Raw genomic sequence first — 26,308 nt, 5'->3', positions numbered from 1 at the left:
GGGGACATGTAATAAATACATTTGAGGCGGAATGGGACAGAGGGAGCGGAGGAAATCATCTATTAATTCTAATATGAAACAGGTAATGACCAAAATTTCGATATTTGGCCTCCTAAGTCCTTTAAGAAGGGTGGGAACAAGGCAAAAAAGACCTTGTAGTTTTGGAGAAAATCGATTTTAAAAAGGCAAAGGAAAAATGTTTTTTTAAACTCAGAAAAATTACAGTTTAAAAACCATTTTTCCCGTGCATTTTTAAAATCAATTTTCTCAAAAGCTGCAAGCTGGTCTTTTTGAGAAATCCTTTTTTTGGTCTTATTTCCACTATTCCCATTGAATGGACTCAGAGATCAACTTAAAAATAAAAATTGTACTCACCCGGGGCTTTCTCCAGCCCAGTGCTGGTCGGGAGGTCCCACGACGGCGTCCTGGCTCCTCTCCTAGTCCCCACTCCGGAATGGCTGCACGGCGGTAGCCCGGCGACACTCGGCCGAGTATGACGCGGCTGACGTCACCAAGCTGGCCGCCTCGCGTCATCACGGCGGCCGGCGTGATGACGCGAGGCGGCCGGCGTGGTGACGTCAGCCGCATCATACGCGGAAGAAGGAGCCCGACACTCGGCCGAGTGTCGCCGGGCTACCGCCAGGCAGCCATTCCGGAGCGGGGACTAGGAGAGGCGCGAGGACGCCGTCGTGGGGCCTCTCGACTAGCACTGGGCTGGAGAAAGCCCCGGGTGAGTACTATTTTCATTTTTAAGTTGAGCTCAGTGTACCTTTAATATAAGTAGTGATTTTGGTGATGACAGCGCATATGGGGTCAGGAACTTTATTATTAAAGTGGCCTGAAAGTCAGCATTTCTACTTTGCTCTAAAAGATTCCTCACAGCTTGAAAGCTACTGTCCCAGAAATATTTTTTAGCAGAACATCACTGAAATGGCTAAACAAAGTACTTTGTCCTGCTATTCAGCTTCAAATCCGCATCCAAACTAGAGATAACAGTATCTTTGTTCCAATGTTGATACATGTGTGTAAACACAGTGTAACAAGTGAAAATGAGCTCTCTGTGAAGCTCTCTGTGCTTTAAAGAGACTCCGTAACAAAAATTGCATCCTGTTTTTTATCATCCTACAAGTTCCAAAAGCTATTCTAATGTGTTGTGGCTCACTGCAGCACTTTCTGCTATCACAGTCTCTGTAATAAATCAATGTATCTTTCCCCTGTCAGACTTGTCGGCCTGTGTCTGGAAGGCTGCCAAGTTCTTCAGTGTTGTGGTTCTGCTATGAACTCCCCCTTCCAGGCCCCTCTATGCACACTGCCTGTGTATTTAGATTAGAGCAGCTTCTCTCTTCTCTCTTATCTTTTACAAGCTGGATAAATCGTCCTCTGAGCTGGCTGGGCTTTCACATACTGAAGAATTACAGACAAGGGCAAAGCTGTTTGCAGGAGAAAAACAAGCAGCCTGAAACTTCAGTGCATGAGAGATGCAGGGGGAAAGAAACACACAATGATCTCTTGAGATTCAAAAGGAAGGGTGTATACAGCCTGCTTGTTTATGGATGTATTTTCTATGTGTGGACATACTGTACATCAACCTACTTCCTGTTTTGGTGGCCATTTTGTTTGTTTATAAACAAACTTTTTAAAACTGTTTTTAACCACTTTTAATGCGGCGAGGAGCAGCGAAATTGTGACAGAGGGTAATAGGAGATGTCCCCTAACACACTAGTATGTTTACTTTTGTGCGATTTTGTGCGATTTTAACAATACAGATTCTCTTTAAGCACACAAACAGCTCAGAACAGCTTATTAAAAGATGTTAACCACTTTACCCCCGCCCGTACGGATTTCTCCGTCCCTTTTTCCATCCTTTTACCCCCAGGGACGGAGAAATCCGTACTTTGCGCACTCCCGCCGCTGCCCGCGCTCCCGCTCGTAAACACGCCGCCGCCCGCTCGCCCGGAAATCAATGAACGGGAAAATCCATTCCCGTTCGTTGATCTAAGCCCCACAATGATCCGCTGCTCTCCTATGGGCAGCGCGATCATTGTGAGAAAAAACAAACACTCACAGCCTCCTTGTACTTCCTGCGAGCGTCCGGAAGGTCGCAATAAACAAAAAGTTACTGTTGCCATCTTGTGGCCAAACAGTAAAACTACACCCTTAGCATTTTTTACATAGAAATAAATTAGTTTTAAAAATTAACTCATTACCTCCCACACTCCCCATTTTTTTTTTCTGTAATTAAAAAAAAATTAAAAAATTTACAATTAAAAAAAATACATAAATAGTTACCTTAGGGACTGAACTTTTTAAATATTTACGTCAAGAGGGTATAACACTGTTACTTTATAAACTATGGGCTTGTAATTAGGGATGGGCGCAAAACTGAAAAAAATGCACCATTATTACCAAATAAAATATTGGCGCCAAACATTGTGATAGGGACATAATTTAAACGGTTTTATAACCGGGACAAAAGGGCACATAAATTTCATGGGTTTTAATTACAGTAGCATGCATTATTTAAAAACTATAATGGCCGGAAACTGAAAAATAATTATTTTTTTTCCCCACATTTTTCCTATTTTCCCATTAAAACACATTTAGAATAAAATAATTCTTGGCATAATGTCCCACCTAAAGAAAGCCTAATTGGTGGCGGAAAAAACAAGATATAGTTCATTTCATTGTGATAAGTTATGATAAAGTTATAGATGAATGAATGGATGGAGCGCTGAAAGGTGAAAATTGCTCTGGTGGTCAGGGGGTAAACCCCCTCAGTGGTGAAGTGGTTAATATATAATAAAAAGCAATTTGAATAAAATGCAATGGCAGGTTTCCGGGCAAGATAAACTACACTTTGGGAACGTGTAATTAAACCACTAAAATCTGCACAAAATTACGCACAATTGTGAAATTACAGTTCCTCCTGATTACGTTTACAAACACAATTAATTACCATTTTACCCAAAATTTGTCATTACAATTTTGCATCCTAATTGCGAATTACGATGCAAAATTATGATGATGAGAAATGTTTGCTCATCACTAATCTCACGCCGATGTTTCTTCACGGCGCTTTTAATTGTAAGCTCAGCACAGCAAAGTATTTATTTCCTTTCGTATTTGAAAAAACTTTTTCTGATGCATAATTAATTTAAAAGCATATTGTAATAAATCCATAGACAATAGCCCAGCGCCTGGGCAGCGAGGACTCCGGCGGCTGCCGTGGGGGGGGAGGGGGGGGGGAATTGGGGAACAGCCTAATCTTGCAGGAAATATATGAGCAGCCATAAAGCATGTACTGTGCATCGATCGGCGGTGACAGCCGTGGATGTAGGTGACTGTGACATCATCGGCCATCATATTAATGTCTTCCCACTGCGATGTGAGAGGTCAGGGGGTCCCCGGGGGGGGGGCAGACCACCATCGCTTCCTTGTCGATAACACATCTCAGGCCCCTCGCCGGGGGATGGACCCGTAATGAAATACAGAAAAACTTTATTGATTCGCCTTCCTGACCTTTTTACCACTTGGAGAGACGCAGCTTATTAACCTTTCTCTTGCCAGGCGACTCAACCCCAGGAACTACAAGAACCAGCATGCTTTGCTGGATAAATTCGAAGTCAGAAATGGTAAGGTCAAGTGGGCAATACGAACAGACTGCAATACATGTTATGCAAGTACTGTAACTTGCATTGTGCACAGAGATACGCATTCAGATTCAGCGAAATTGAAGCGAGGGCCCGGGGAGAGGGGGATGGGAGAATTTGGGCCCCCCTCCCCATGGCTGTGTCCCAGTGTTCCCACTGCTTCCCCCTCCTTCACTGTAATCCCAGAGCCTGCCAACGCTCTTGGCAAGGGGGGAACCTATTCCTGGCAACTTTACTGGGGCATCTATACCTGGCTACCTATACTGGGGGCAACTATACCTGGCTACCTACACTTGGGGCATCTATACCTGGCTACCTATACTGGGGGCACCTATACCTGGATACCTACAGTATACTAAAGGCACCTATACCTAGTTACCTATGCCTGGCTACCTATACTGGGGACAATTATACCTCACTACCTATACTGGGGGCACTTATAACTGGCTACCTACACTGGGGGCACCTATACCTGGCTTCCTATACTGGGGGCACCTATACCTGGCTACCTATACTGAGGGCACCTATACCTGGATACCTATACTGAAGGCACCTATACCTAGTTACCTATGCCTGGCTACCTATACTGGGGACAATTATACCTCTCTACCTATACTGGGGACACTTATAACTGGCTAACTATCCTGGGAGCACCTATACCTGGTTACCTATGCCTGGCTACTTATACTGGGGACAATTATACCTGGCTACCTATACTGGGGACACCTATACCTGGCTACCTATACTGGGTGCACCTATACCTGGTTACCTATGCCTTGCTACTTATACTGGGGACAATTATACCTCGCTACCTATACTGGGGGCACCTATACCTGGCTACCTATACAGGTCCAATCTGATTTACAATTGTTTTTCTGATCGATTTTGCGAAGAAGTGATAGTAAAATCCATCAGAAAAATTATCAGAAATAAGATTGGACCTGACAGAAATGATCGATTCAATTGTCAATCTGATGTGAAATTGCATGGTGTGTACCAGGCATTACACAGAATACAACAAGATCTGCTGCTAAGTGACACGTTACAGGATCGGGGGGACGTCTGGAATTTCTGGGACGTAGGGAACGCCGTGGCACTTGCAGAGTTGGCACGTTCCCTGGTTGCAGCCTGGGAATCCTCAGTGCCGTGCTTGCCACTCGCAGACGGAGGCAGAACAGTAACGTCAATAAGGGCGCAGTAAGTAGGTTACATCGGAAAGTAGGTCAGAGAGAGAACCTGCATTGTGTACCAGCTGGATTTGCATGCAGGAACTTCTGGGCAACACAACATACACATCCTGCTCCACCAGTCACATTCAAACCACCGCTACCAGAGCCAAACATTCCTCTCATTGTGCCCGCTCCGAAACTCCGCCTCCACTCATTGCCAACTCACTGCAAAGGAGAACTCTAACCACAACTTTTTTTAAGGTAAACATTGGGTCAAAAGATGGATACTTACCACAGTTTTTGAAATATAAAAGACACACTTTTTCTCCTCCAAAAATGGGGAGAAAAAGTCCCTGCGTCTTATATTGTAAAGGCAGCGAGTCCGTGACATACGATCGCCCACTGGTATGAACCGGACGATCAGAGGGGGACGGGAAGGGGGGGGGGGGTGCATAAGGGGGTAAAGGAGGACACAGTGGGAGACACGGGGACAGAAGGGGACACACAGGGGAAGGAGGAGGACACAGGGGGACAGAAGGGGGCAATGGAGGATGCAGTGGGAGACACAGGGACACCATACCTGCCTACCTATACTGGGGGAAACTATACCTGCCTACCTATACTGGGGGCACCTATACCTGGCTACCTATACTGGGGGAAACTATACCTGGCTACCTATACTGGGGGAAACTACATCTGTCTACCTATACTGGGGGAAACTATACCTGGCTACCTATACTGGGGGAAACTATACCTGGCTACCTATACTGGGGGCAACTATACCTGGCTACCTATACTGGGGGAAACTATACCAGGCTACCTATACTGGGGGAAACTATACCTGGCTACCTATACTGGGGGCAACTATACCTGGCTACCTATACTGGGGGAAACTATACCTGGCTACCTATACTGGGGGCAACTATACCTGGCTACCTATACTGGGGGCAACTATACCTGGCTACCTATACTGGGGGAAACTATTCCAGGCTACCTATACTGGGGGAAACTATTCCAGGCTACCTATACTGGGGGAAACTATACCTGGCTACCTATACTGGGGGAAACTATACCAGGCTACCTATACTGGGGGAAACTATTCCAGGCTACCTATACTGGGGGAAACTATACCTGGCTACCTATACTGGGGGAAACTATACCTGGCTACCTATACTGGGGGAAACTATACCAGGCTACCTATACTGGGGGAAACTATACCTAGCTACCTATACTGGGGGCAACTATACCAGGCTACCTATACTGGGGGAAACTATACCAGGCTACCTATACTGGGGGAAACTATACCTGGCTACCTATACTGGGGGAAACTATTCCAGGCTACCTATACTGGGGGAAACTATACCTGGCTACCTATACTGGGGGCAACTATACCAGGCTACCTATACTGGGGGAAACTATACCAGGCTACCTATACTGGGGGAAACTATACCTGGCTACCTATACTGGGGGAAACTATTCCAGGCTACCTATACTGGGGGAAACTATACCAGGCTACCTATACTGGGGGAAACTATACCTGGCTACCTATACTGGGGGAAACTATTCCAGGCTACCTATACTGGGGGCAACTATACCAGGCTACCTATATTGGGGGAAACTATACCAGGCTACCTATACTGGGGGAAACTATTCCAGGCTACCTATACTGGGGGAAACTATACCTGGCTACCTATACTGGGGGAAACTATACCAGGCTACCTATACTGGGGGAAACTATACCTGGCTACCTATACTAGGGGTAACTATACCTGGCTACCTATACTGGGGGAAACTATTCCAGGCTACCTATAATGGGGGAAACTATACCAGGCTACCTATACTGGGGGAAACTATACCAGGCTACCTATACTGGGGGAAACTATACCAGGCTACCTATACTGGGGGAAACTATTCCAGGCTACCTATAATGGGGGAAACTATACCAGGCTACCTATACTGGGGGAAACTATACCAGGCTACCTATACTGGGGGAAACTATACCAGGCTACCTATACTGGGGGAAACTATTCCAGGCTACCTATACTGGGGGAAACTATACCTGGCTACCTATACTGGGGGAAACTATACCTGGCTACCTATACTGGGGGAAACTATTCCAGGCTACCTATACTGGGGGAAACTATACCAGGCTACCTATACTGGGGGCAACTATACCTGGCTACCTATACTGGGGGCAACTATACCTGGCTACCTATACTAGGGGTAACTATACCTGGCTACCTATACTGGGGGAAACTATACCTGGCTACCTATACTGGGGGCAACTATACCTGGCTACCTATACTGGGGGAAACTATTCCAGGCTACCTATACTGGGGGAAACTATTCCAGGCTACCTATACTGGGGGAAACTATACCTGGCTACCTATACTGGGGGAAACTATACCTGCCTACCTACACTGGGGGAAACTATACCTGTCTACCTATACTAGGGGTAACTATACCTGGCTACCTATACTAGGGGTAACTATACCTGGCTACCTATACTGGGGGAAACTATACCTGGCTACCTATACTAGGGGTAACTATACCTGGCTACCTATATTGGGGGAAACTACATCTGTCTACCTATACTGGGGGAAACTATACCTGGCTACCTATACTGGGGGCACCTATAACTGGCTACCTATACTGGGGGCACCTATACCTGGCTACCTATACTATGGGGCAACTATACCTGGCTACCTATATTGGGGACACCTATACTTTGCTACCTATCCTGGGGGCACCTACACCTGGATACCTATACTAGGGGCAACTATGCCTGGCTACTTATAATAGGGGCAACTACACCTGGCTACCTATACTAGGGGCAACTATACCTGGCTACCTATACTAGGGGCAACTATACCTGGCTACCTATACTAGGGGCAACTATATCTGGCTACCTATACTGGGGGCAACTATACCTGGCTACCTATACTGGGGGCACCTATAACTGGCTACCTATATTGGGGCACTTATACCTGGCTACCTATACTAGGGGAAACTATACCTGGCTACCTATACTGGGGCAATTATACCTGGCTACCTATACTGGGGGCACCTATAACTGGCTACCTATATTGGGGCACTTATACCTGGCTACCTATACTGGGGCAATTATACCTGGCTACCTATACTGGGGGCACCTACACCTGGATAATTATACTGGGGGCACCTATACTTTGCTACCTATACTGGGGGCACCTATACCTGGCTACCTATACTGGGGCACCTATACCTGGCTAATACTAAGAAGACACCTGGCTACCTATACTGGGGATAAATACAGCATCACAATTAACATTCTCGAGCCCCTGGGGGGTGCAATTTTTACACCCTCACCCTGGGAGCAATTTAGCCTAGAAACTACCCTGGTTACACCCCTTCATGTAATCATACAAGTGTTAATTTGCTAATCTTTCAGCATCCACCACTGTGCTCCAATATGACCCATGTGTGAGGGCTGCGCACGTTCCCCACCTAGTAAAAAGATAACTGATGAGTTATTCCATCCAGGTTTGCTTGTAGACTTGCTTTACTGATGCTGAATTCAGATAACCAGAGAGTATCAGCAGTGATCACCCCATGTCTCTGGCAGATTGCTGCTCGCTCGCCTGCGCATCCCTGCGCACGCACAGACCTCACTTCACCTCGACTGACCGCAGAGTCAGGTCATGGCATGTGCAGCCCAGTCTCAGGGTCTCTCATAGGTGATGTTGCATTGCATTGTGGGATGCCGGGGGAGAGGGTGGTGAGTTGGTCCCTCGGAATGCTGAATCTGGATTCTGACGGTAAGAGGCCAGAGATGACTAATGTGGTAACATTTATAGTAAAACGTCCTATTCTTACGTGACAAGTGCACTTTAAAGGATACCGAAGTGACATGTGACATGATGAGATAGACATGGGTATTTACAGTGCCTAGCACACAAATAACTATGCTGTGTTCCATTTTTTCTTTCTCTGCCTGAACGAGTTAAATATCAGGTATGTAAGTGGCTGGCTCAGTCCTGACTCAGACAGGAAGTGACTACAGTGTGACCCTCACTGATAAGAAATTCCAACTATAAAACATTTTCCTAGCAGAGAATGGCTTCTGAGAGTAGGAAAGAGATAAAAAGGGTCAATAGTTCAGAGATTTTAGCTCTGGCATACTTCAATGAATTTGTCATTGAGCAAAAACAATAACACAGTTAAAACTTAAAAGTAGATTTAAACATAAAATATAACTGCGGAATATCTTAAAAAGTCAAGCATTTGTTATTTTAGCCTCGGGTGTCCTTTAAGAGGGAAGCAAGGTCTGGATGCGAAGTGGTTACATTTATATACGTATGTCAGCCTCCATATCCCTCTCAGTTCAGGTGTCCTTTAAGCATTATCTCAGGGATGCAGATTTGCGTTGCTGGACTCATTGAAGCATGATGAGATATATGACGGAATCAGGTCTCTAGTGAAGATTTGTATACATAATTCACAGCTTTGCCGAATAATTAATGCCTTTTATTCCAGTAAAGATTCCACTGAATGCGGAATATGCAAAGCTGTCACCCCTCCCCTGTGAGCTTCAATGCAGAACTTATACATGATGAGAAGGATAATATGTGTGATCTGTACAGTCACTGCAAGAGGTGGGATGGAAGAATATTTATTTAAGTATTTATATAGCGCCGACATATTACAGAGCGCCGTACCGCGTATATTGCCTTGTCACTAACTGTCCCTCAGAGAGGCTCACAATCTAGTCCCTACCATAGTCATGTTTATGTATGTGTGTATCGTGTAGGGCATGTATCATAGTCTAGGGACAATTTTTTAGGGGGAAGCCAATTAATCTGTGTGGTTTTGGGATGTGGGAGGAAACCGGATTGCCCCGAGGAAACCCACACAGACACGGGGAGAACATACAAGCTCCATGCAGATGTTGACCTGGCTGAGATTCAAACTGGAGACCCAGCACTGCAAGGCGAGAGCACTAACCACTACACCACACAATCTGGATCATTGTATTGTCTTATCTTGTGTTGTATTGTCTTGTATTGTATTGTCTTGGGTTGTGTTGTCTTGTATTGTTTTGTATTGTCTTGTCTTGTCTTGTATTGTCTTGTATTGTATTGTCTTGGGTTGTGTTGGGTTGTGTTGTCTTGTATTGTATTGTATCAGGGCCCCTGATGAGTCACCGGAAGTGACGAAACCGGTCGGGCTGGGACGCACGTACGTGGAACGCGGGAGGCGGAAGTGTGCTTGGCGTGGTGTGTCGGATCCGGAGCCCAGCGAGACAGCACAGCTGAGAGCCTGCCGGACGGCCCACGATCGGGGTTGAGCCCGTTAAAACTCAATGCCTTAATATAACGGATACAGCATGTGAGTGGATCGGCTTAATATTTTAATAAATATTTTTACGGTTTTACGCTATGGAGCCTATTGGTTTCTTTTGAGGTGCTTTTGGGTATGGAGCCAGCATTGAGTTTGTGAAGTGGACTACTGATGATCGTTACAGGCAGAGGGTGGCCTTGATATCCCTGCAGGCGCTGTTTGACCCAGTCTGACAGTGGGTCATATAATTGCGGTGAGTGATCCATCCTTAGGGTGTGGTGGTGGTACGCACTGTAAAGGCACTCTCCTGTTCCAGTCACAGCTGCGAGTCAAGTACAATAAAGGACTTGTGGACTTGGGTCTTAAACTCATGTTGGACTCTATATGTGCGCTGTTTACGATATAATAGATTTGTGCATAGATAATTAGATAGCGCACCACTGTTTTTTACACTCTGTATATTAGCGCAGTGTTTATATTTATACTAATACCAGTTATTTGGCTGTCCTGCTGATCCTCTTCTTTTCCTGCTGATCCTCTTCTTCTCCTGAACCAGCATGCAGCAGATCAGGTGTTTCTGACATTGTCAGATCTGACAAGATTAGCTGCATGCTTGTTTCTGGTGTGATTCAGACACTACTGCAGCCAAATAAACCAGCAGGGCTGCCAGGCAACTGGCATTGTTAAACAGGAAAGAAATATGGCAGCCTCCATATTCTTCTCACTCTGATCGGACATGTTGGAAAAATATTTATTGATTTAACGGAATAATCAAACAAAATTATCTAATCGAGAAAAATGAAAAAAATGTACCATGTATGGGCACCTTGAGGCAACCCCCCTCCCCCCAATTTAGGATGATCGAACAGCACCTGCCAATTTGCACTGCACGTTATAGCTGCAGTGCAACCTAAACAGAACACCCTCAGTATACTGGTAGGTAGTTAAGTGCCCCCAGTACAGGTAGCCAGGTATAGGCCCCCTTAGTTTAGGTCATCCAGGTATAGTTGCCCCAGTATTGGTAGCCAGTAGTGTAGTTGCCCCTAGTATAGATAGCCAGTATAGTTGCCCCTAGTATAGGTAGCCATTATAGTTTCCCCAGTATAGTTAGCCAGTATAGGTAGCCAGTATAGTTGCCCCCATATAGTTACCCAGTAAAGGTGCCCCAATATAGTTACCCAGTATAGTTGCCCTTAGTATAGGTAGCCAGTATAGTTGCCCCAGTATAGATAGCTAGTATAGTTGCCCCTAGTATAGGTAGCCAGTATAGTTGCCCCAGTATAGATAGCCAGGCATAGTTGCCCCTAGTATAGGTAGCAAGGCATAGTTGCCCCAGTATAGTTAGTCAGTATAGTTGCCCCAGTATAGATAGCTAGTATAGTTACCCTTAGTATAGGTAGCCAGGCATAGTTGCCCTCAGTATAGGTAGTCAGGTATTGGTGCCCCCAGTATAGGTAGCAAGGCATAGTTGCCCCAGTATAGTTAGTCAGTATAGTTGCCCCAGTATAGATAGCTAGTATAGTTACCCTTAGTATAGGTAGCCAGGCATAGTTGCCCTCAGTATAGGTAGTCAGGTATTGGTGCCCCCAGTATAGGTAGCAAGGCATAGTTGTCCCAGTATAGTAAGCCACTATAATTGCCCCAGTACAGGTAGCCAGTATAGTTGCTCCCAGTTCAGGTTAGCCAGGTGGCTGTATATGCACTATTACCAGGGAAACCGCTCTCCTGTTCCTTCATCACGTGGCACAGGGGGTAGCCGCTGATCTCAGGTCTTAAAGCTAGCAAGGGGACCGGGGACTGTCCAAGAGGAGGCGGCCGCTGCTCAAAGGTAAACAAGCGGCCAGGGGGAGGGAGGGGGGGTGGTCAGGAAGCTGCTCTAGTGTCCCTGCCGCCTGATGCACACCAATCATCTGGCGTCATGGGCGGACCGCCCTGAGCGACTGCGTGGGATGACCCCTCTCCTGGGTGTCCTTTAAAATGTGCCCCTCTTTCTTGTCTCAGGAAGATGACAGCCACACCCCAAGTGGTTTTATGTGCTTTCCTTATTGCAATAATTTCTCTTTCCTGCAGAGTTCTAGAAATCAGCCTCTATTTTTACACACAGCTCCTATTGAGACAAAAATGGGGTCGGCGGTGGGGAGAGAGGAGGGGAGAGAGGAGGGGGGAGAGGAGAGGCTGGTGACACACCCGGAGAGGTAAGGACGGGCGTGTGGATTAATATGACAATCCTGCCATGGATGCCAAAATCTGAGGGGAAATTACTGCTGTTCTCCAAATCGATCCAGCCTTTGAGAAGGGGGAAGCAAACTGGAAGCTGTTGTCATGGCAACAGCGGTGACATCATCAGGAGAATTGGGATGCGGCTGTGTGATTCCTGGCTGCAGTGACTGACGGAATTGCGCTGGCTGGAGACGGGCCGTATCGTTATAGAAACCGTTAACCCTTTCCTTCCTCCCGAAGGTCTCCATGGAAATTAGAAGAGGTTTGTGCGTCTTAAGGGCAGATTTTTACCTTCAACAGTGAAATGGTATATAAATAAAGAAAAACAACCTGCCCACAAACCAGCAATACAACATAGCATCCGTAGGCGTGCTGCTTATATCAATAAATCAATCAATTAACCAATCAGCCATCAGATTTAGCTGACTCCTACTGGCCACGCATGTAGCAATCCGATCCTTGTGCAATCATATTGTGCATGCTGTGCAATGGGCGTCTGACACTGCAGGGTTGGTTCCGTGGTGCACTTGGTCCCGCCGTAAAAATTGTTCTCTTCTGAACAACATTAAAGGTATATACATGTAGCAACTTGGCGGCCAATCGACCATCTGATTCAATAATGACTGTATACTAGCTGGTGGCTCGGCATTGCTCGGGTATGTATTTGGCCGGTGTTGGCTCCGCCCACTTTTCCTAACCATAACACACAATTACTCAATTACTTAATGATCAAGTTTGTGAGCTTTGCGGTCTTTGGCATCAATAATTTGCATTGAAATAAATCTGATTGGATGTTGCTCCACCCCTTTTCTGAATTTGAACCCCAATCACCCAATGTCTGTACCAGGTACAGGTGATTAACAGTGCAAGAGGCTTGTGCCATTAACAGTGCAAGAATGGCAGCAATTAAATATTCCCCTTAAAAATCAATAGGTGGATTTTGATTGGGTTTTGTAGGCTCCACCTACTTTTCTGAATATTAATCCCAGTCACCCAGTGATCAACTGTGCAAAGTTTGAGAACCCTGCCATTAACAGTGCAAGAATGGCTGCAGTTTACATTTTTCTAATTAAATTTGTATTTTTATCCGCCCACTGATGTCCTGACATTGTTCGGGAATGTATTTGGCTGGTGTTGGCTCTGCCTACTTTATCTAACCCTAACACACAATTACTCAAGACCAAATTTGTGAGCTCTGCGGTCTTTGGCATCAATAATTTGCATTGAAATGAAACAAATCTGATTGGCTGTTTGTGGCTCCACCCCCTTTTTCTGAATTTAAACCCCAGTCGCCCACTGACCAACTGTACCAGGTTTGAGGCTTGTGCCATTAACAGTGCAAGAATGGCAGCAGCCAGGTACATATTCCCCTTAAAAATCAATAGGTGAATTTTGATTAGCTTTTGTAGGCTCCACCCACTTTTCTAAATATAAACCCCCGTCACCCAGTGACCAATTGTGCAAAGTTTGAGAACCCTACCATTAACAGTGTAAGAATCGCTGCTGTTTACATTTTCTCTGTGAAATTTGTATTTGTCTCCGCCCACTGATGACCCAGCATTGCCCGATTATGTATTTGGCTGGTGTTGGCTGCGCCCACTTTTCCTAACTCTAACACACAATTAATCAATTACTCAATGACCAAGTTTGTGAGCTTTGCTGTCTTTGGCATCAATAACCTGCATTAAAATGAAACAAATAAGATTGGCTGTTTGGGGCTCCACCACTTTATATAAATTTAAACCCCAGTCACCTAATGATCAACTGTACCAGGTTTGAGGCTTGTGCCATTAACAGTGCAAGAATGGCAGCAATTACATATTCACCTTGAAAATCAATAGGTGAATTTTGATTGGCTTTTGTAGGCTCCACCCACCTTTCTGAATATTAATCCCAGTCACCCAGCGACCAACTGTGCAAAGTTTGAGAACCCTGCCATTGTAAGAATGGCTGCAGTTTACATTTTCCCAGTGAAATGTGTATTTGTCTCCGCCCCCTTTTTGGTTATGGGAATAAAAAGTACCCTATACTTTATTCCAGGTAATGTACTATGTGTGTGCCAAATTTCATTCAAATCCATTCAGCCATTTTTGCGTGATCGAGTAACAAACATCCAAACATCCGATCTTTCCCATTTATAATATTAGTAGGATATGCGACTATAAGTCTAGAAATTTTAGGTCTGATTCACTACAGTAAATAAAAGTACAGGGGTTGACTTATACATGAGTCACGGGCAACACTGAGCACACTGAGTAATGTTCGTACTATTAGTGACATTCCTATTGGCTGCAATTTACCCAGTGGTAAGTGACACGTTCTTGATAAACGAAATGCCAAGAAAACAACACAGGTCTGAAAGTCCTGGCCACAACAATTACCAAGGAAAGGGGCAGAGGGGAAATACTGGGCTGCAGGAAGGGGAGTAAATAATTGCTGCAAGTAGATCGATTCAAGGAGTAAAAGGTTGCCGGCACTACAAAGTCTGTAACCGTATCACTGGGAGTAAGGAAGGAGAGATGTTCTAAAGGCCACCTTATTATTGTAATAAATACTGCGTGCTCATGACAAATGAATAGAATACACACATTGGATCAGCATCAATAGGAAAAACAGTTGAGTCAGGCACTGCAGTGATTGCTGTTTTAATGGTGTTTCAGGTTGAAGTAAATCACCATAGTTGTATCAAAAATTGTGACATTTAAAAGGTAGGTACAGAACATCATCATCAATGAAAAATTCGTCAAGTGCAAAATTCGTCAGGTGCAAACATCTTGTGCATTCAAACAGTTGCAAGAGGAGGATGTCCTACCATGTCAGAAGGTGGCGGTGGTGGGTGCAGGGCAAAAACGGTAGCCTAACAGCCGTTTCGCACGGCGGTGCTTCTTCCGAGGCTGATCCACGTTTATACACATGAAAACACAGGCTTTTATTTCCTGTGTCATGAACTGGGGCGGGTACGCTATGACGTACGCATTTCCGGCCGCATGCGTAAAAACGTTGGCATTAACCAGGCGTTTACGCGTACAAAAGAAAAACGCGTTACCGTACGCGTAAAAAACGCGCGTCAAACGCGAACCATGCATGACAGCATGGAACGCATGCGGACGCGTAATTCCGTACGCGTGCAATCTAATAAAGAGGCGTATTCACCATCTAAAAGGAGCAACTTTCTCCGGATTGCAAAATTAATCGCGAGAAAATAGAGGGGCCGTTTGAGGCTAACTGTGATGTACAGTGACTCAAACGTGCATGTGGAACGTGAGATTGCATAAAAACACCGAAAATGCGAGGGGGATAAATAGGAGGAAGAGATTACTGGACAACGGGAGCAATGTTTTACAAGGATCATCCGTCCTTGTTGCAAACCTGTTTGCGGAAAGTAGCAAAAATCTAAAAATACATATAAAGAAATACATATTTGCTTAAAAAATAATCTCAATGCATAGATGGCTGCAGTTATGGGTCTAGGAAACATGCCAAATCATTGTGATCGTTGAAACCCAATGGACCTAGGGCTTCACTTTTAATAATCAATAGTGACTCTTTTCTTAGTAGGAGTCGAGAGCGATCTCCTCCCCGTTTGGGGATCATAACTTGTGCCAGACCACAAAATTTTAATACATTTGGGTTGCTTTCATGTATTTCTCTGACATGCTCTATCATTCTCGTGGTGCCTTTACCGTTTTCAACGGAACGCCAATGTTCTTGTATTCTCTCTTTTAGGGGGCGAGTAGTTTTACCAATGTAAAAACGGCCACAAGGGCACCACAGAGCGTAGACCACAAATTTAGTATTACAGGTAATTAAGTCACGCACTTTCCACTGCAAGGCACCTACACGATAAAACGTGCCGGTGCACATAAATTGGCAGTGGGAGCAGAATTGACATCTGTGGTTGCCCTTGGGCCGACATCTTTGTAACCAGTTCTCGGTAGAACTAGGCGTGCATTCACTTTTAGTGACATAGTCCCCAATTGTGGGCGCAGGCCTGAATGCAACTAGTGGGGAAGGAGGCAACAAAGATTTCAAAATGGGATCTTTGACTAGGACGGACCAATTCTTTTTGATGACGTTTCTAACTGTGTTGGCCATTTGTGTATAATTAAACGTAAAGGCGATTTTGTCATCGCGTTTAGGGCCTCGGTCCTTAAATAGGAGGTCATCTCGATTTTTATGCAGAGCTTCACGGAAGGCAGTATCTAGATCATTCTCAGAATACCCTCTACTACTAAGTCGCTTCTTCAAAGCATTTCCCTGAACTATGAAGTCTTCCAATTCTGAATTATTTCTCCTCAGACGCGTTTAAATTTGATGGCGTGTGGTATATGCAAGTGTCAGGTACCGCAATGGGAACACCGGTCGCATGCGCATACGCTAATATATTTCTAGCGGCCTGGGAGGAGGATTACGTCTACAGTAGACGTAATCCCTACAGAAGCTGTATTAGGAGATGGTCCAGGTACGTGGACGACGTCCTGGTGTTCTGGTCCGGGTCCCCTTCAGAATTTACCCAATTTGTAGATTATCTCAATTTGAACGAGGTCAATATGGCCTTTACGTTTGAAATAGGCCTTGACAAAATTGCCTTCCTTGATTTGGAGCTGCGGGTTTGCGGTTCTCGCCTTATTGCGAGAGGTCACCGCAAACCCACAGCAACCAATTCGCTTCTGCGAAGAGACAGCTTCCACCCTGACCATGTTACTAAATCATTGCCTTACGGCCAATTCCTCCGTCTGAGGAGAAATAATTCAGAATTGGAAGACTTCATAGTTCAGGGAAATGCTTTGAAGAAGCGACTTAGTAGTAGAGGGTATTCTGAGAATGATCTAGATACTGCCTTCCGTGAAGCTCTGCATAAAAATCGAGATGACCTCCTATTTAAGGACCGAGGCCCTAAACGCGATGACAAAATCGCCTTTACGTTTAATTATACACAAATGGCCAACACAGTTAGAAACGTCATCAAAAAGAATAGGTCCGTCCTAGTCAAAGATCCCATTTTGAAATCTTTGTTGCCTCCTTCCCCACTAGTTGCATTCAGGCCTGCGCCCACAATTGGGGACTATGTCACTAAAAGTGAATGCACGCCTAGTTCTACCGAGAACTAGTTACAAAGATGTCGGCCCAAGGGCAACCACAGATGTCAATTCTGCTCCCACTGCCAATTTATGTGCACCGGCACGTTTTATCGTGTAGGTGCCTTGCAGTGGAAAGTGCGTTACTAAATTTGTGGTCTACGCTCTGTGGTGCCCTTGTGGCCGTTTTTACATTGGTAAAACTACTCGCCCCCTAAAAGAGAGAATACAAGAACATTGGCGTTCCGTTGAAAACGGTAAAGGCACCACGAGAATGATAGAGCATGTCAGAGAAATACATGAAAGCAACCCAAATGTATTAAAATTTTGTGGTCTGGCACAAGTTATGATCCCCAAACGGGGAGGAGATCGCTCTCGACTCCTACTAAGAAAAGAGTCACTATTGATCATTAAAAGTGAAGCCCTAGGTCCATTGGGTTTCAACGATCACAATGATTTGGCATGTTTCCTAGACCCATAACTGCAGCCATCTATGCATTGAGATTATTTTTTAAGCAAATATGTATTTCTTTATATGTATTTTTAGATTTTTGCTACTTTCCGCAAACAGGTTTGCAACAAGGACGGATGATCCTTGTAAAACATTGCTCCCGTTGTCCAGTAATCTCTTCCTCCTATTTATCCCCCTCGCATTTTCGGTGTTTTTATGCAATCTCACGCTCCACATGCACGTTTGAGTCACTGTACATCACAGTTAGCCTCAAACGGCCCCTCTATTTTCTCGCGATTGATTTTGCAATCCGGAGAAAGTTGCTCCTTTTAGATGGTGAATACGCCTCTTTATTAGATTGCACGCGTACGGAATTACGCGTCCGCATGCGTTCCATGCTGTCATGCATGGTTCGCGTTTGACGCGCGCTTTTTACGCGTACGGTAACGCGTTTTTCTTTTGTACGCGTAAACGCCTGGTTAATGCCAACGTTTTTACGCATGCGGCCGGAAATGCGTACGTCATAGCGTACCCGCCCCCAGTTCATGACACAGGAAATAAAAGCCTGTGTTTTCATGTGTATAAACGTGGATCAGCCTCAGAAGAAGCACCGCCGTGCGAAACGGCTGTTTGGCTACCGTTTTTGCCCTGAACCCACCACCGCCACCTTCTGACATGGTAGGACATCCTCCTCTTGCAACTGTTTGAATGCACAAGATGTTTGCACCTGACGAATTTTGCACTTGACGAATTTTTCATTGATGATGATGTTCTGTACCTACCTTTTAAATGTCACAATTTTTGATACAACTATGGTGATTTACTTCAACCTGAAACACCATTAAAACAGCAATCACTGCAGTGCCTGACTCAACTGTTTTTCCTATTGATGCTGAAATAATTGCTGCACTTGGGTGCCCATAAGGGACAGGAGGAGTTAATGGCTGCAGTACTGTCTGCAGCGCAGTCATTAGCACCTCCTGGGCCCCAAGTGCAGCTGTTAATTCTTCCAGGTCCCCAAGCGCCACCATTAACTTTGCTTGGTAGACTTATACTCGAGTCAGAAAAACTTCCAGGGTCAAATATTGGAGTCGACTTATACACGAGACCGACATATTCGAGGATGTACGGTATTATCAAATCGGATGAAAATCGGTGCAACTAAGTGCATGCCCAATCGACAATGCAATTTCGGGTCAAGCTTGTCGATCGGACATGCTGTAAGATGTAGGGCCGACACGGTGGGCCAGGTGCACGGCACTAAACGGCAAGCGATATCGGGACAAGCGATGAATGCAACGGTACCCCCGAGGCTGTCCCCCCTAATGTTCAAGGTGCTGCCCAGTGCACTACACGTTACCTGTCGTGTCCACTGGCTCTGGGCTGGCTCCAGGCGTTGTCCTCCGTCCATACATGTGCCCCATGTGTTTGCCGAAGTAACGTGGGTATGCATGTGACATTACACACGCGCCTATATGTACCCCGGCAGCTACGTGAGGAGCGGGTATGGACGGAGGCCGGAGAGAGACCTGTCTCCTAGACGATATGCCCATACAGCATCATCTGCATCACCAATTAATGGATATGAAGTAGCGTGTGTGGTGACCTCACACTTACCATGAGGTTAGGACGCTGTTTGGGAGTTTGTTCTTCCCGGGTTTGCGGGGGCTTCCTCCCCATACTCCGGTCTCCTCTCAGACCCTAAAAACATACAGATAGGTAAATTGAATTGGTCACTCCCAATAATGGCCGTAAGCACTACAGGAACATACATGATTGACTATGGTAGGATTAGATTGTGAGCTCCTCTGAGGACAGTCAGTGACATGCCTATGTACTCTGTAATGTGCTGCAGAAGATGTCAGTGCTATATAAATACATAATAATAATTATAATATGGTAGGACATTAGTCTATGACTAGGATCAGATTGTGAGCTCCGAGGGCTGTCAGTGACATGACTATAAACTCAGTAAAGTGCTGCAGAAGATGTCAATGCTATATAAATACATAATAATAATTATTATTATTATTTATGACATTAGACTATGACTATGTTAGGATTAGATTGTGAGCTCTGAGGACACTCAGTGACACGATTATGTACTCTGTACAGTGCTGCAGAAGATGTCAGTGCTATATAAATACATAATAATATTATGGTAGGACATTACACTATGACTATGGTAAGGATTAGATGGTGAGCTCCTCTGAGGACAGTCAGTGACATGACTATGCACTGTAAAGTGCTGCAGAAGATGCCAGTATATATGGCAGTATTTGTGAGCTCTGAGGACACTCAGTGACACGATTATGTACTCTGTACAGTGCTGCAGAAGATGTCAGTGCTATATAAATACATAATAATATTATGGTAGGACATTACACTATGACTATGGTAAGGATTAGATGGTGAGCTCCTCTGAGGACAGTCAGTGACATGACTATGCACTGTAAAGTGCTGCAGAAGATGCCAGTATATATGGCAGTATTTAGTATATGCCAGTAGTAGATGCAAGTATTTATGTGTATAAATAATAACAATAATAATAATATAGTAAGACATTAAACTATGACTACGGTAGGGATTAGATTGTGAGCTCCTCTGAGGACAGTCAGTGAAATGACTATGTACTCTGTAAAGTGCTGCAGAATATGCCAGATAATAATAATAATATATTGGTAGGATTAGATTGTAAGCTCCTCTGAGGACAGTCAGTGACATGGCTATGTACTCTGTAAAGTGCTTCAGAAGATGCCAGTTAATAATAATAATAATATGGTAGGACATTAGACTACGACTATGGTAGGATTAGATTGTGAGTTCATCTGCGGACAGTCAGTGACGTGACTATGTACTCTGTAAAGTGCTTCAGAAGATGTCAGTGCTATATAAATACATAGTAATATAATGGTAGGACATTAGACTATGACTAGGGTAGGGATTAGATTGTGAGCTCCTCTGAGGACAGTCAGTGACAGGACTATGTACTCTGTGAAGTGCTGCAGAAGATGTCAGCACCATCATCCAGAGAGCTCTGTGCAGTCAGTGTATGGATCACCCATCACCGTTACAGGCTTCGCAGAGTATCACAGCCGTAGCCCCAGGAGGAATCACCGCGGCTGAACTATCGCATCCTTCCAGCGGACAGGTCAAGACAGATTGGATGCAAAGCGCTCAATATCTACAGCAATTTGTCAATATGTAATCCAATTTGCAGTGGCAGTGCTCCACGGCCAATCTCGATATTAACATCACCTTGTTGTGGAATTCGGTGAGTGGATCAGGACAGCGTAGCCCAAAACTCCCCCCCCCCCCCTCCTTCCTTTTTTTAGGGGTTTGTCTATTTTTAGCATAAAATCTCCAGTTCCTCTTTCCTTTGCTAAATCTCCTCTTTTGGCCCGATGTACAGATCTGCTGGGATATATAAATGTACCCACTAAAGAAGATTACATTGTTCTGAATTGTAGATCCAGTTTCCACATTATCTTGTGTATCTTTAAATAATAGGAGATTCATGTTGGGAAAAAGCCAGTATGATCTGAAGAAACAAAAAAAATGTCTTTCGCCCTTGAATTCTCCAGAGCATGCCTGTGAAATGTGATTAAAGGACAACTGAAGTGAGCGGGATATGGAGGCTGCCATGTATTTCCTGTTATCCAATACCAGTTGCCTGGCAGTGCTGCTGATCTATTTGGCTGCAGTATTGTCTGAATCACACCAGAAACAAGCATGCAGCTAATCTTGTCAGATCTGACAATAATGTCAGACACACCTGATCTGCTGCATGTTTGTTCAGGGTCTATGGCTAAAAGTATAAAAGGCAGAGGATCAGCAGGGCTGCCAGGCAACTGGTACTGCTTAAATGGAAATAAATATGGCAGCCTCCATATCAGTTTCAGGGGCACACCCAGGATTTCCCTCAGCCACGCACAATACAGCATAATAATATAGTAGGACATCATGCTGGGTACACATAATGCAATTTTCCAACCGACTGACAGGATCTGACAATTATTTCCTAAATGTCCGATCTGTTCCCGATTGACAACGGGATCGATCAGGAGCAGTTTGGATACAGATAATAATGAGGACAGCCGACATTGCTAATGAAAGGGAAAGTAAGGCATTCACACAGCAGGGCACAGGGCTGTGCTCATACCTGACTCTGTGCTCTGTTAAGTTCCCGTTCCCTAGAATTGCTCCATGCTCTGTACACATACACACTGCTGCTCCATGCTCTGTACCCACGCTGCTGCTCCATGCTCTGTACACACACTGCTGCTCCATGCTCTGTACACATGCTGCTGCTCCATGCTTTATACACACACTGCTGCTCCATGCTCTGTACACATACACACTGCTGCTCCATGCTCTGTACCCACGCTGCTGCTCCATGCTCTGTACCCACGCTGCTGCTCCATGCTCTGTACACACACTGCTGCTCCATGCTCTGTACACACACTGCTGCTCCATGCTCTGTACACACACTGCTGCTCCATTCTCTGTACCCACGCTGCTGCTCTATGCTCTGTACACACACTGCTGCTCCATGCTCTTTACACACACTGCTGCTCCATTCTCTGTACACATACACACTGCTGCTTCATGCTCTATACACACACTGCTGTTCCACGCTCTGTACACACGCTGCTGCTCCATTCTCTGTACACATACACACTGCTGCTCCATGCTCTGTACCCACGCTGCTGCTCCATGCTCTGTACACACACTGCTGCTCCATGCCCTGTACACACACTGCTGCTCCATTCTCTGTACACATACACACTGCTGCTCCACGCTCTGTACACACACTGCTGCTCCATGCTCTGTACACACACTGCTGCTCCATTCTCTGTACACATACACACTGCTGCTTCATGCTCTATACACACACTGCTGCTCCACGCTCTGTACACACACTGCTGCTCCATTCTCTGTACACATACACACTGCTGCTTCATGCTCTATACACACACTGCTGCTTCACGCTCTGTACACACGCTGCTGCTCCATGCTCTGTACACATACTGCTGCTCCATTCTCTGTACACATACACACTGCTGCTTCATGCTCGATACACACACTGCTGCTCCCCGCTCTGTACACACGCTGCTGCTCCATGCTCTGTACACACACTGCTGCTCCATTCTCTGTACACATACACACTGCTGCTTCATGCTCTATACACACACTGCTGCTCCACGCTCTGTACACACACTGCTGCTTCATACTCTGTACCCACGCTGCTGCTCCATGCTCTGTACACACACTGCTGCTTCGCTCTGTACACACACTACTGCTCCATGCTCTGTACACACACTGCTGCTCCATTCTCTGTACACATACACACTGCTGCTTCATGCTCTATACACACACTGCTGCACCACGCTCTGTACACACACTGCTGCTCCATGCTCTGTACACACACTGCTGCTCCATTCTCTGTACACACGCTGCTGCTCCATTCTCTATACACACACTGCTGCTCCATGCTCTGTACACACACTGCTGCTCCATGCTCTGTACACACACTGCTGCTCCATGCTCTGTACACACGCTGCTGCTCCATGCTCTATACACACACTGCTGCTCCATGCTCTGTACACACACTGCTGCTCCACGCTCTGTACATATACACACTGCTGCTTCATGCTCTATACACACACTGCTGCTCCACGCTCTGTACACACGCTGCTGCTCCACGCTCTGTACACACACTGCTGCTCCATGCTCTATACACACACTGCTGCTCCATTCTCTGTAAACATACACACTGCTGCTTCATGCTCTATACACACACTGCTGCTCCACGCTCTGTACACACACTGCTGCTTCATGCTCTGTACCCATGCTGCTGCTCCATGCTCTGTACACACACTGCTGCTTCATGCTCTGTACCCACGCTGCTGCTCCATGCTCTGTACACACGCTGCTGCTCCATGCTCTGTACACACGCTGCTGCTCCATTCTCTGTACACATACACACTGCTGCTTCATGCTCCATACACACACTGCTGCTCCACGCTCTGTACACACGCTGCTGCTCCATGCTCTGTACACATACTGCTGCTCCATTCTCTGTACACATACACACTGCTTGCTTCATGCTCTATACACACACTGCTGCTCCACGCTCTGTACACACGCTGCTGCTCCATGCTCTGTACACACGCTGCTGCTCCATGCTCTGTACACATACACACTGCTGCTTCATGCTCTATACACACACTGCTGCTCCATGCTCTGTACACACGCTGCTGCTCCATGCTCTGTACACACACTGCTGCTCCATGTTCTGTACACACACACACTGCTGCTCCATGCTCTGTACACACACTGCTGCTCCACGCTCTGTACACACACTGCTGCTTCATGCTCTGTACACACACTGCTGCTTCATGCTCTGTACACACACTGCTGCTCCACGCTCTGTACACACGCTGCTGCTCCATTCTCTGTACACACACTGCTGCTCCATGCTCTGTACACACACTGCTGCTTCATGCTCTATACACACGCTGCTGCTCCACGCTCTGTACACACGCTGCTGCTCCATGCTCTGTACACACGCTGCTGCTCCACGCTCTGTACACACACTGCTGCTCCATGCTCTGTACACACACACACTGCTGCTTCATGCTCTGTACACACACTGCTGCTTCACGCTCTGTACACACACTGCTGCTCCATTCTCTGTACACACGCTGCTGCTCCATGCTCTGTACACACGCTGCTGCTCCATGCTCTGTACACACGCTGCTGCTCCATGCTCTGTACACACGCTGCTGCTCCATGCTCTGTACACACGCTGCTTCTCCACGCTCTGTACACACGCTGCTGCTCCAAGCTCTGTACACACGCTGCTGCTCCACGCTCTGTACACACACTGCTGCTCCAAGCTCTGTACACACACTGCTGCTCCATGCTCTGTACACACGCTGCTGCTCCATGCTCTGTACACACGCTGCTGCTCCATGCTCTGTACACACGCTGCTGCTCCATGCTCTGTACACACGCTGCTGCTACATGCTCTGTACACACGCTGCTGCTCCATGCTCTGTACACACGCTGCTGCTACATGCTCTGTACACACGCTGCTGCTCCATGCTCTGTACACACGCTGCTGCCCCATGCTCTGTACACACGCTGCTTCCCCATGCTCTGTACACACACACGCTGCTGCTCCATGCTCTGTACACACGCTGATGCTCCATGCTCTGTACACAAGCTGCTGCTCCATGCTCTGTACACACGCTGCTGCTCCATGCTCTGTACACACGCTGCTGCTCCATGCTCTGTACACACGCTGCTGCTCCATGCTCTGTACACAAGCTGCTGCTCCATGCTCTGTACACAAGCTGCTGCTCCATGCTCTGTACACACGCTGCTGCCCCATGCTCTGTACACACACACGCTGCTGCTCCATGCTCTGTACACACGCTGCTGCTCCATGCTCTGTACACACGCTGCTGCTCCATGCTCTGTACACACGCTGCTGCTCCATGCTCTGTACACACGCTGCTGCTCCATGCTCTGTACACACGCTGCTGCTCCATGCTCTGTACACACGCTGCTGCTCCATGCTCTGCACACACGCTGCTGCTCCATGCTCTGCACACACGCTGCTGCTCCATGCTCTGCACACACGCTGCTGCTCCATGCTCTGTACACACGCTGCTGCTCCATGCTCTGTACACACGCTGCTGCTCCATGCTCTGTACACACGCTGCTGCCCCATGCTCTGTACACACGCTGCTGCTCCATGCTCTGTACACACGCTGCTGCCTCATGCTCTGTACACACGCTGCTGCTCCGTGCTCTGTACACACGCTGCTGCTCCATGCTCTGTACACACGCTGCTGCCCCATACTCTCTACACACACACGCTGCTGCTCCATGCTCTGTACACACGCTGCTGCCCCATGCTCTGTACACACGCTGCTGCTCCGTGCTCTGTACACACGCTGCTGCTCTATGCTCTGTACACACGCTGCTGCCCCATACTCTCTACACACACACGCTGCTGCTCCATGCTCTGTACACACGCTGCTGCCCCATGCTCTGTACACACGCTGCTGCTCCGTGCTCTGTACACACGCTGCTGCTCTATGCTCTGTACACACGCTGCTGCCCCATACTCTCTACACACACACGCTGCTGCTCCATGCTCTGTACACACGCTGCTGTTCCATGCTCTGTACACACGCTGCTGCTCCATGCTCTGTACACACGCTGCTGCTCCATGCTCTGTACACACACTGCTGCTCCATGCTCTGTACACACACTGCTGCTCCATGCTCTGTACACACGCTGCTGCTCCATGCTCTGTACACACGCTGCTGCTCCATGCTCTGTACACACGCTGCTGCCCCATACTCTCTACACACACACGCTGCTGCTCCATGCTCTGTACACACG

General features: G+C 46.5%; 1 long non-coding RNA gene across 1 annotated transcript in view; it reads right to left on the bottom strand.

The window, feature by feature from the left end:
- LOC137523033 (uncharacterized) overlaps positions 1-26,308 on the bottom strand; it is a 64,202-nt gene that overhangs the window by 3,670 nt on the left and 34,224 nt on the right. Inside the window, exon 2 of the long non-coding RNA XR_011022498.1 lies at positions 19,505-19,588. This is a non-coding gene — a long non-coding RNA (uncharacterized lncRNA). The remainder of the gene's footprint in view (positions 1-19,504; positions 19,589-26,308) is intronic.

Source organism: Hyperolius riggenbachi, chromosome 6, assembly GCF_040937935.1.
Source record: "Hyperolius riggenbachi isolate aHypRig1 chromosome 6, aHypRig1.pri, whole genome shotgun sequence".
Taxonomy (NCBI): domain Eukaryota; kingdom Metazoa; phylum Chordata; class Amphibia; order Anura; family Hyperoliidae; genus Hyperolius; species Hyperolius riggenbachi.
The sequence above is the reverse complement of the archived record's forward strand: the minus strand, read 5'-3'. Positions and strand labels throughout refer to the sequence as shown.